The 12,648-nt window shown below is 43.9% G+C and overlaps 1 pseudogene; it reads right to left on the reverse strand.

The window, feature by feature from the left end:
• Positions 1 to 7,073: 7,073 nt before the first annotated feature.
• LOC146630372 (uncharacterized) lies at positions 7,074 to 12,448 on the reverse strand (annotated as a pseudogene).
• Between the last annotated feature and the right edge of the window lie 200 nt (positions 12,449 to 12,648).

Consider the following 12,648-nt stretch of genomic DNA (forward strand, 5'->3'; position numbering starts at 1 on the left):
GCGGCCCAGCCAATTCCAGTTTCCAACAATGGCGGCAGCTACTTGGTTTTAATATTACTCTTATTACTCTGAGTCGCAAAATAAACTTTTAACATATTTTCAGGCGAGGAAGTAGCTGTGGCGGCGAGAACAGCAAACTCCCGGCACATCGTTTTCAATCCCCCACGGTCTTTAACTACTCAGGTTAAACATGATATATAAGTCACTTAGATAACCTAAAAATGTTATTGTTTGACTTTTTTCAGTGTTTTATTTGTTCAAAAATTGGTTTGGCTGAGATTAAAGTTATAGTTTTCACACATCTGAATAAACGTCAAACAGAAAACTGATTAAACAGAAGTGTGAGATGGTCGAGAATTTACGCCAGCGTCTGGTTATATTTAGATAGCAAGGAGCAGATGGCAGAGTTTCACTCCACCGAGAGAGCTTGTGTCGTAATTCTGAAGGCTAGACCGTCATAGTCGCTCATGTACGGCCTACCTGGCTTTCGGAGAACCCGGCCCACTGAATTTGGACAATCCTGGGGGGGGCAATTATGATCTTCCAATCATCTATCTAGTTTTGGTGAATCTTGCTATCTTGTTCTTAGTTTACAGGAGTGTCACTAGTATGGTCCTCTGCACACAAAAAAAGAAAAATACAAACTACATTAGAAAAAAATAATTTCTGAATTTTGTTGTTTATTAAATCTTTTGTGTGCAAGTTAATAAAATGACATGAATGACGTTTTGCAATTTAGTCAAAATGTCATTTTACTGCTGTGGCCAACATTTTAAACTAGCATATAACCTAAATTATGTTGTATTGTCAAGCTAATGAGGTCTATAGTAGGTCTATTGTCACGGCGACGGATGGCCGGTACTGAATAGGACTCAGGTGCAGAAACCCAGAGCGGAGACGGTAGATGATTTAATAGTTTATTACGGTTAAGTGCAAGGGGAACAAAAAAAAGGGAAACGTGGCAAAGACAGAAAATGACGAGACGTGGAGCCTTGGTGTGGCGTGCCCAGGGGAACGTGGCTAGGGCGAGGGAACGAGGCCTGAGAAGTGGAACGGAGCTGAGTGGGGAACAGTCACACTGAGGGGAGAGGATATAGAAGTTAGGCAGGTAGTGAAGGCAGCTCAGAAGTGGCCAGTATAAGAGCAGCAATTCTTACTTTGCAGTTAGGGACCTGGAGTGTTTGAGAGGGGGATGATGAAGATCCAGGGGAGGCTGAGTGGCGTGGAAAGGCTGACCTGAGATCCGGGGCTCCAGATGGAGTGTGATGGCAGGAGGGCAGGCAGGTGAGGCACAGAGGGATTTCCAAAATGATCACTAGGTATTCCGAGTCCGGAGGTGGAGTGAGCCAGGGTGGGTACAGCGACTGTAGCACAAAAGAGTCTTAGTTAGTAAGATGAATCACAGCGAGAACTTGAAACACAAGACCTGTTACCAACATGGGTTGATGACGAACTGGCAGTGAGTGAACATCGATGTGTGGTTTAAATCCCTCTGGCTTGATAGCCTGCAATAGGCTCCAGGTGTGCAGGAGCTGGAGTTGGCCCTGCCCAGGGGCGGATCCCAGGTCAGTTCAGGAGCCTAATGGAAACTCCAGCCACCCACCGTAGACCATGACAGTACCCCCCCCTCAAGGGACGCCACCCGGCGGCCGACCGGTCCCCAGCCCGCGACGTGACCTGAAAAAATCAGAGACAAGAGCAGGATCAAGGATAAACGAGCGAGGAACCCAGGCACGTTCCTCAGGCCCATACCCCTCCCAGTCCACCAAAAACTGGCGACCCCGACCACGGCGACGGACGTCAACGATCCGCTGAACCGTATAGGCCGGATGACCATCGATGAGCCGGGCGGGCGGAGGGGGGTCGGAAGGCGGGCACAGCACGCTGGACAGCACAGGCCTGACTTGGGAAACATGAAAAACCGGGTGAATCCGCAGACTGGGAGGAAGCTCGAGCTTCACAGCAGAGGGCGAGATGACCGAGTGGATGACATACGGCCCAATAAACCGAGGAGCCAGCTTGCGGGAGGAAACTTTAAGGGGAACATCCTTAGCCGACAGCCACACCTTCTGCCCTGGAGCGTACCGAGGAGCTGGCGACCGTAGACGATCTGCATAGCGGCAGTGGCGGGCAGCAGCTTTCTTCAGTGCCTCCTGGGTCCGAGTCCAGACGCGGCGGCAGCGCTGGAGATGGTGCTGGACGGAAGGCACAGCCAAATCAGCCTCTTCCTCAGGGAAGAGGGGAGGCTGATAGCCCAGGGACGCTTCAAATGGAGAGAGACCAGTGGATGCGGAAACATGAGAATTGTGCGCATACTCCACCCATGGGAGATGTGCTGACCAGGTAGCCGGGTTATGGGAAACCATGCAGCGGAGCATGGACTCCAGCTCTTGGTTGAGCCTCTCAGTCTGCCCGTTGGTTTGAGGGTGGTAACCAGAACTGAGGTTGGCTCGAGCACCCAGGGCAGAGCAGAAAGATTTCCAAACCTGGGATGTAAACTGAGGTCCCCTGTCAGAAGTGACCTCGGCAGGAATCCCGTGGAGTTTGAAGACGTGGTCAACCATCAGTCTTGCAGTTTCCGTGGCAGTGGGTAGTTTCTCCAGGGCAACGAAGTGAGCTGCTTTTGAAAACCTGTCGATCACGGAGAGTATCACTGTTTTACCTGCTGACCTAGGCAGTCCAGTGACAAAGTCCAGGGAAATGTGGGACCAAGGACGAGAAGGTACGGCTAGAGGTTGCAGAAGACCGGATGGTCGCTGATTTCGGGTCTTGTTCCTGGCGCACACGTCACAGGCAGAGACGTAGTCCCGCACATCATGTTCCAGAGTTGCCCACCAGAAGTGACGACGTAGTAGTGCGATGGTGCGGCCGATTCCAGGATGGCAGGAAAACCGGGAGGTATGAGCCCACTTAATTACAGCCGAACGGGTTGCTGTGGGAACGAAGCGGCGGCCCGGAGGACCTGTGCCAGGGTCTGGTTCATCCAGTAAAGCACGCTGGATGGATTCCTCTATGTCCCAGGATAAAAACGCTACGCGGCAGGAGGCAGGAAGCACAGGAGCTGGTTCGGTGGGTTCAGCGTCTGGGTCGTAAAGACGAGACAGGGCATCAGCCTTGGCGTTCTTGGAACCTGGACGGAAAGAGATGGCAAACTTGAAGCGATCAAAGAACAGAGACCAACGGGCCTGGCGGGCGTTTAGACGCTTAGCTGTTTTGAGGTAAGTAAGGTTTTTATGATCTGTGAAGATGGTGAATGGGTGTTCAGCTCCTTCCAATAGGTGACGCCACTCTTCCAGGGCTAACTTAATAGCCAGCAACTCTCTGTCTCCTACATCATAGTTGCGTTCAGCTGACGAGAGTCGACGTGAAAAAAAGGCACATGGGTGTAACTTGGCCTTGGAACCTGAATGCTGTGAAAGGACCGCTCCGACGCCGACGTCGGACGCGTCTACCTCTAGAACAAATGGCTTGGAGTGATCTGGGTGACACAATACTGGAGCTGAAGTAAATAGGCGCTTGAGCCTACTGAATGCTACCTCAGCTTCAGGTGTCCAGATGAACTGTCTTTTGGTGGATGTGAGTGTAGTGAGAGGAGTGGCTACCTGGCTGTAGTTGCGAATAAACCTCCGGTAGAAATTGGCAAAGCCGAGGAAACGTTGTAAGTGCTTGCGTGACGTGGGCGTGGGCCACTCTAGGATCGTGCGGATCTTGGCTGGATCAGTCTTCACCTGCCCTCCTGCGAGTATATAGCCAAGAAAAGTGACAGATTGTGCATGAAACTCACATTTCTCGGCTTTGACGTAAAGTCGGTTTTCCAGGAGGCGTTGGAGGACTGCTCGGACGTGGACATGGTGTTCCTGGGGGGTCTTGGAGAAAATGAGTATGTCATCAAGATAAACAAAGACAAACTGGTTCAGGAAATCACGGAGCACGTCGTTGACCAGGTTCTGAAAGACAGTGGGGGCATTGGTTAACCCAAACGGCATGACCAAATACTCAAAATGACCTAGGGGCGTATTAAAAGCCGTTTTCCATTCGTCCCCTTCCCTGATGCGGACAAGGTGGTAGGCATTGCGGAGATCCAGTTTGGTGAATACGGTGACTTCATGGAGGGGTTCGAAGGCTGAGCTGATAAGGGGTAAAGGATATTTGTTTTTAATGGTGATGTCGTTTAACCCTCTGTAGTCTATGCATGGACGGAGTGATTTATCCTTCTTTTCCACAAAAAAGAAGCCGGCGGCCACTGGAGAGGAGGATGGGCGGATGATACCTGCAGCTAATGACTCGTGGATGTACTTTTCCATGGACTCTCTTTCTGGTCTGGAGATGTTGAATAGCCGGCTAGAGGGAAGCGGAGCACCAGGTAGAAGGTCGATAGCGCAGTCATAAGGCCTGTGGGGTGGTAAGGACGACGCTCTGTCTTTACTGAAAACTTCCTGGAGGTCATGGTACTCAGGTGGGACGAGTGTGAGGTCAACCGGATCAACGCCCGAGGTGTTAGTGTCAGGGGCCCCCGGCGGTAGGGCAGACTTGAGGCAGTGGGCTAGACAAAAGGGGCTCCAACTAGCGATTTTACTTCCAGACCAGTCTATATGAGGGTTATGTTTCTGTAGCCAGGGGTAGCCTAGGATGAGTGGTGAATCAGGAGAAGAGAAGGTGAATAAGGTAATGGCTTCATGGTGGTTTCCAGAGGTGACGAGGGTTACGGGGCCAGCCTGATGGGTTATCTGAGAGAATATTTGATCGTTTAATGCGGTAACAGGGATGGGAGGATCGAGAGTCTTGAGTGGCAAATGAAGGCGTCTAGCGAGAGCTAAATCTATTAAATTTTGCTCTGCTCCGGAATCAACGAGAGCATGGAGGGGGTGAGAAACCTTATTTAGACACAGGGTGACTGGTAGAATTAACCGGGGTTTGGAACTGAAAGAGGATCCGCCCACCTGTATCCCCGAAATTACCGGCGGGCGGAGCCTTTTGGCCGAACCGAACACTGCGCTAACCTATGCTCCACTGAGCCACAGTAAAAACACGCGCCCGACCGAAGCCGTCGTTCTCGCTCCTCTGGTGTGAGACGAGAGCGGCCGATTAACATAGGCTCCGGAGCGGCGTCCGTTTCCACGGAAACGGGAGCGGATGTTGACACCGGACGTGACGGTGGAGGAAGTGAAAACGTACGAGGCGCAGGTTTACGATGTTTCTGGTTCTTTTCTGCCTCCCTTTCCCTCAGGCGATTATCTATCCGAAGGGAAAGGGAGACCAAGTCTTCAAAGGATTTGGGCTCATCGCGGGAAGCGAGCTGGTCTTTGAGCTCGTCGTTTAAGGCGCGACGGAACACTCCCCGAAGGGCATGATCGGGCCAATTGGCCTCGGCGGCTGCAGTACGGAAGTCGATAATGAACTCCGCGACACTCCGGCTCCCCTGTTGCAACCCGAGCAACCTTTCATCAGAACTACCCTCCGATACTGGGTGAGTAAAGGTCTTTTTAAACTCGCACAGAAAATCATCAAACGAGCAGGTTGGGAGCGGGTGAGCCGACAGGTACGCCTCGGCCCATAACAGCGCCTTGCCCTGTAGCTTAGCCACCAGATATGCTACCCGAGCTGATTCGCTAGTAAATGAACGGGGTGAATGCGTGAACGCGAGAGAACATTTCAGTAGAAAGGCCGTACAGCGGCCCCGCTCCCCAGAGTACGGCTCGGGTTCTGGGAATGCAGCATCGCGAAACACGGAGCCCGAAGGGGTCGGAGCTGGGGAGGACTGGGGAGGTTCTGCCACGGGCGCAGGGGACGCGGAGGATGGGCCTGGAGGAGGGGAAAGAGCCGACTGAATCTCCTGCAGGGAAGCTAAGATCCTAGCCTGGGTCTCGCCTATGGCTTGACACCGGGTGTCGAGAACCTGCAACGCTTGCTCATGAGCCCCTAAAATGGCTCCCTGCTTGGAGACTGCTGCACGTACTGGGTCTGCTGAGTCCATTTGTTGGCCAGTTCGTACTGTCACGGCGACGGATGGCCGGTGTTGTGCCAAAGTAGTTACCCCCGTCAAAAATTGTTTCCCCATTCACGGGAGCGCGCAAAGTAGGAGGAGCCACTTGCCCAGCTCCGTTCTGTACGCTACTTGTCACTGATCTGCAGTCGACGCGATAAAGAGTAAAAGCTGGAAAACAGCAGACTCGATGAATTTAATATTAGTTTCGTGATATTGTAATGTGCCGTGTGGAAGACAGTTTACCTTATAATGTACACTGAAATAACCTGCTGGGAATACTTTGTCTAGAAAAAGACTTTGATACTATAATACTGTAAAACCAGATGCGATCATGGAAACACGTCGCTCTCCAGTGAATTTACACTCGGTTTACACTTTGTAGCGAAGCTATCACGAATGAGTTTATTTGCAAAATCAATCTCAGTATAACCAATAAGTACAGTAACTTTGGAGACCATGTCTCATTCACAGCAAAAGTTATGGAGGGATACAGATTTTATCAGGCTGTATGGCATCGGCTGCCAAAATGTGTGGCCCCCCATCTGTAATCCATATTGCCTTTGCCATCACAGAGGGTATATTTGCCAAATAGGTCACAGTATAACCAATAAGTACAGTAACTTTGGAGAAGATGTCTCATTCACAGCAAAAGTTATGGAGGGATACAGATTTTATCAGGCTGTGTGGCATCGGCTGCCAAAATGTGTGCCCCCCCCATCTGTAATCCATATTGCCTTTGCCATCACAAAGGGTATATTTGCCAAATAAGTCACAGTATAACCAATAAGTACAGTAACTTTGGAGACCATGTCTCATTCACAGCAAAAGTTATGGAGGGATACAGATTTTATCAGGCTGTTTGGCATCGGCTGCCAAAATGTGTGCCCCCCCCATCAATAATGCACCTTGGCGTTGCTATCACGAAAGAGTTTATTTGCAAAATAAATAACAGTATAACTAATAACTACAGTAACTTTGGAGACCATTTGGTTTTTTAGACTTTTTAATTTAACATCTACATCTATATATGTAGATATGTGTTCTCGACAATGTGTGCCATAAGAACACTAGCTGTGGACCTTTAGTGTCAACTATGTACAAGCGAGACAAATAAACACATCTTCTGGTGGTGGGCTTTTCACGCAGAGCTGGTGGAACCACCGCAAACACCTCTCACACTGAATCTGTAAAAAAATAAATAATTACAAATCCCAATGTTAAAATTTCATTTATGGGAATTGATCATAACATTTAGCAGTCTTTCTTGATGTCATTACCCATTTGTTGTCAGTTTCATGCTCTTCTTCCCCGCAGAAATGACAGATGTTTGTCAAGTCATCTGTTTTAAAAAGTGAAAAAATAGCACATAGAGTATACTACCTACTGCACTTATTACTTCATTCAAACAACTATATGGTTTGTTTCTACAGCCATCATGATGAAAATATTCATGATGTGAGAACACTGAATGGTGGAAAATGAGTTACCTGTCTCTAGGAGAAGAGTGGTGGCAATTTGCAGCCTGTGTGTGTTTATGGCCTTTTTTGTAGACAGAAAGTCTATTGACTCTTTTCGCAAGATCTTTTCAGCAAACTGAAAAAGAGATTCGAAGATGACTAAATAGGCTAGTATCGTAAATGTTATTTTATAGTAATTTGTTTCCTGTGAATCAATTTCTTTCTTTTATTGTGTAATTATCTTATATTCCTTTTCCTGTCATTAACATTTATTACAACACAACATTTCCAATATTCTCGTATATATGTATGTATTACGGTTAAGACTCGTACTTTCAATGCAAAGACTCCACATGAGGTAGCGTCCACTTGTTTTGGGTGTTTGACTGTGTCACAAGTCCATCTTGAGACGTTGCATCCTTTTTTTCGCATGAATGCCCTGAAAGACAAGTACAATAAAAACAAATAACATGTTTTAAAATTTTGGTGACACAAGAAGGTGAACAGTATGGAGAGCTTAAGTGTCTGTTGAACATCAAGTTAAGAACTGACCACATGTTTTGTTAAAATCATTACTTTTTAAAAGTCTACAACGCATTTCCGTGGACAATTACTTCTGCTTTTTTTCCCGTTTCCGCCCATGATATAGAAATCAATCACTTACACAGTACACTTTGAAGAGATGTGGAGGAGGAGCAAAGATGAAATTCACACATGTATAACCTATGTGAAATTATTTTAGACATTTGTCTGATGTTTTAGTGCTAAACCTCCGCAACACTTTATGCAACTACTAAACATTATTCTCCCCATGCTATATTTTCTAATGTAAAAACATCATCTCATACAGACATCAGGTCCTCAAATAAACATTGAAACATGGGGAGACTTCTCTTTAAAGGCAAAATTAACCCATAACACCACAATATCAGAAGGCCAACACAAAAATTCAAACCTGTTGCTGCTATTTTTTTAATTTTGAGTGCCAATTTTTTTTTAATTTTTTTTGATTGACATCATACTTATAATTGTCATAATAAACACATAAATAACAACAGCAACAAAGCGTTTAATAAAGGGTCAAAATAAATTTCAACATTTATCCTTACCTTGTTGATTCCAAACAATTTTGGATACCTTGTTTAGTTTCTCCGAGTGGATCAAGATACAGTGACTTCTTTTCTTGTGGGTAAATGACCTACAGTAAAATTATGTGGAGAATTACATGTAATAATTCAAGAGTTAAGATTATCTGCATGCCATGCATTTGTCTTATAAAACTGATTTGATGAATATTGTAAATGCAATTATTTTTTTACCACTAATGTCCAGTGATGATGTTCATTTACAATTCCCAGAATGACTTCATGCTCCATGGGTTTGATCTTAAATTGAAACAAAACAATAAAAATATTCACTTCAGAAAGAAATGCAATAACATGTTGTTTAGAGTCCTTTTTTATTAAAGCAATTTATGATATATTATATATCATCCACTTATAAAGTACTGTGCGAAAGCCATGATTCACCCCTCATTTCTTTAACCTGTGCAAGAAGCTGGACTATCTTATATTTTTTATAAGTGGTTTTGCACATTACTTCCTCCAAGACTAATAAAGGTCTTTCTAAGGATTTTTTTTGGACATGGAGTTCATTTTCAATCATTTTCAATGCGATCCTTTTACCATCTGCAGAATAATGTTTAATGCTTTCTTAAGCCTCTTTAACAGTGACGTAAGAATCACTTGATAATAAAAAGGTACCTATTAAAGAGATGAAGCAGTGTTGATGATTTCAAAAGAGATATTAGCCCAAATGTTTGAAAATTTCAAATCAAGCATTGATTGGAGTGTGTACAAAAAGAGGAGGAAACCAGACAAGCAGAGAACAAAAGAGAACTGTCAAGTCTGATAAACTATCCACATCTACTAACCCCAGTCTCAATTTATTCTTTCAGCATAAGCTGTTATCCAATCTAAATCTGGATGTGGATATGATCAGAGGTACTTAAACAATACACACAAGATTCTTTCTAGAGATACTTACCTTGAGTCTTGGAGCTTTTCTCTTCCAAATGGCAGTCATTGAAAATGAATCAATGAATGCTGCTTTTGCTGAATTATGACGATTGCATTGTCTCACCATGATCTCAAGATATGCATTAATAGACTGCGAATACAAAATGTAAACATTTGTTAACTGTTGTCAATGAATAAAACACTGATAGTTGCATTGTTGTCAGTAAAGATCAATGTACCTCACTTTCCAACTCCATGTCTGGACCAATTTGTTGGATATCCCAGTAGAATAATTTGTAAGCACCAATTCTGGAGAGTAGAATGTGAGGACTCTTTCCAGCCCAGGCATCCATTATATCTACAAAAAGTAATGAGAAAAAGAGATAAGTCAGCAGGACTAAATGTAAATCAAAATTTCAAATGCATAATTTCTTATGTAGTTGTCTGACAAAAGACGTGTTTCAGGGTAAATACTTTTAAGACGCTGATAAAATGGGCACATGGTTTAACATTGTATTTTGTAAAAAAAAAAAAAGGAGAACTTAAATTTGCTTTTATTTGGGGGTAAAGTTACACTTACAATGTTCTACAAAGAAATTTAAATAAATTCATATTAATAAAAGAAAAGAAATTTAAATACATAGCAATAGAAATGCTCTTGCCCCCTATCATATCTTTTTCCAGCAAAAACACCTATTACAACAATTTTTTAAAATTATGTTTAGTTGCAGCTACATGACTATATTTTAAAATACTCAGGCTCAAGGCTTGCACCTGTGGCCTTTACTATTACATAACCTTTTCTGGAAAAATGTTATTTTTCTCCTCCAAAACTAGTTTTATTATCTGTAAAATAGAGTGTCAATTTTTGGGCTGTTAAAAGCAGCGTCTTAAAGAGTATTTGATCTTTCGAACTGTTGCTGGCAGGCAGTCATCATCACAACATTAATATACTTCTTGTAGTGGGCATTCTATGTCACTAGCAGCATATATGACAGCAATTTTGGAAAAGAAGAAAATGAAGAACATACACTACTAGTCAAAATTTGGGACACACCTTCCCATTCAGTGTTTTTCTGTGTGTTCATGCTTTTCATGCAGTGACAATCATCTTAGGTGACTACCCCATGAAGCTCACTGACAGAAGGCCTAGAGTGTGCAAAGCAGTGATCAAAGCAAAGGGTGGCTAATTTGAAGAATCTAATATATAAAATATATTTTTGGTTCTTTCATACTTTTTGGTTTACTACATCATTTGTGTTAGGGTTAGTGCTCCATATGTGTCCATTCATAGTTTTGATGCCTCGAGTTCTAATCAACAATGAATCTACAAAATAGACAAGGAAATTAAGAAGCAACATTAAAATGAAGGTGTGTCCAAACTTTTCACTCTTAGTGTACATCAGATGTACAATATCAATCATGAACATTCTGGGTTACACAACAACAAAAGAAAGATTCACAGTTTTGAAGGACTCACTTTTTCATTTGTGTAATTTTACACATGTGGCTTACATCCTTTTACAAGTTTTCTATAATGTTTTGCCCCATGAATGTTTTTTTAAAGCATTAACATATTGTTAAATTTAAATATTCTGTTAGGAAATATACCTAACAAAATCTTTTTAAAGGTGTAAAATTTCCTATGCCATGATCTACAGAGTAATGAAACAAACACTGTCATAGGAACAAAAGTCCTTTTTTAAAAAAATAAAAAAAATATTATATTTATTTACATTTCTCTGCAACTGTTGGTTCTATGGTTTGTGCTGTAGATTGCTGGGCTGTAATCTGTGGAGCTGAGGCTTGTGTGGTTGTAGCATTTGGAGCTGTGGTCTGTGAGGCTGGGTCTGCTGTTGTGGTCTGTGAGGCCTGGTCTGCTGTTATGGTCTTTGAGGCTGGGTCGGCTGCTGTTTTGGATTTGGTTTGTAGAGCTGTAGCGTGTTCTGGTGCTGTAGCACTTGTGGCTGGTTCTGGTGGTTCGTTGTCTTTCTGTGCTGTTGCTCCTGACTCTGGTTCTGATACCGTTATTGGTATACCTTGTGGAACTGGAAATGGATGTTTAGTTTGAACTGGTAGTGATGTAAGTGATGCCATTGGTGCTGTAGCCTGTGTAGCTCTAGGAGGAGGTGCTGGTGCTACCGCCACTGGTGCTGCTGTAGCCTGTGAAGCTAGAGCAGATGCTGGTGCTGCTTGACCTGGTTGTGCTGTTAGTAATGTGGCTGCTGTTTTCTTTAAACCCCGGTGTGGCACTCTTGGCATGCTGTCTTTGCTTAACTTTAGTTGGTCAATATTTACTTTTGGAATGATTGTCCCATTGGAATCCTGAAGATCTGCACTTTTACCTTGGATTGCTGTAATAATGTAAGGGCCTAAAAAGTTTGCTTCAAGTTTCCCCCCTTTCCTCTGCTGGCTTCTTATGTTAGCTCTTAAAACTTTGTCACCAACTTTGAAGACGACATCTCTCTTCATCATTTTTATTTTGCCCTTTGTTTTTTCCTGAGCTTTGACCACGTTGTCCTTCACCAGTTCCAACAGTTTTTGATGCTTTTGAATGTCTTCCGACACCTCCTCCTGCCCCACAATGTCTTCCACAGTCTCATCAACCTTTGAATCAAAAGACATGTCTATCATTACTATAATTTGTGTAAGATACACAGATAATACATAAAAGAACTGAGAAATACAGTGAAAATTTACATTAAGTGTCTTTGGTAAGGTTTTAAGACACAATGTATTTCTGGCAAAGCTTCAGTGTATCCTGGGATTGATTGGACATGAAGAAAACTGTTATTGAGGGGTGGAACAATCCATAGAAATATTCAGTGTTGTTGTCCTTTTATGGCGGTGACATAGCATCCATTGAAACTGATCTGCCTGCGCCTCAAAAACTAAAAAAGTTTCATTGTGTGGGATTTCCGTGTAGTTTGTCACAGACAAAAAGACATACCATGAACTCTTCTGGGATTTCGGAAGGATAGCGAGCCTCTCTGCCGAACATTAGGTAGTAAGGCGAGTATTTGGTGGTCACTTGTTTTTTAGTTCTGAGTCCAAACATTACAGCATCCAGGTACTCATCCCACATTTGTGGTTGGTTGCCAATGACTTTACACAGGGCTCTGACAATGAAAGCACATAGAAGACATTCATATGAAAGATCATTTACAGTTTTTAATAGTTTAATGTC

Source organism: Diplotaxodon limnothrissa, linkage group LG6 (genome assembly GCF_057381915.1).
Source record: "Diplotaxodon limnothrissa isolate DT_005_m linkage group LG6, D_limnothrissa_male_GT1.1, whole genome shotgun sequence".
NCBI lineage: Eukaryota > Metazoa > Chordata > Actinopteri > Cichliformes > Cichlidae > Diplotaxodon > Diplotaxodon limnothrissa.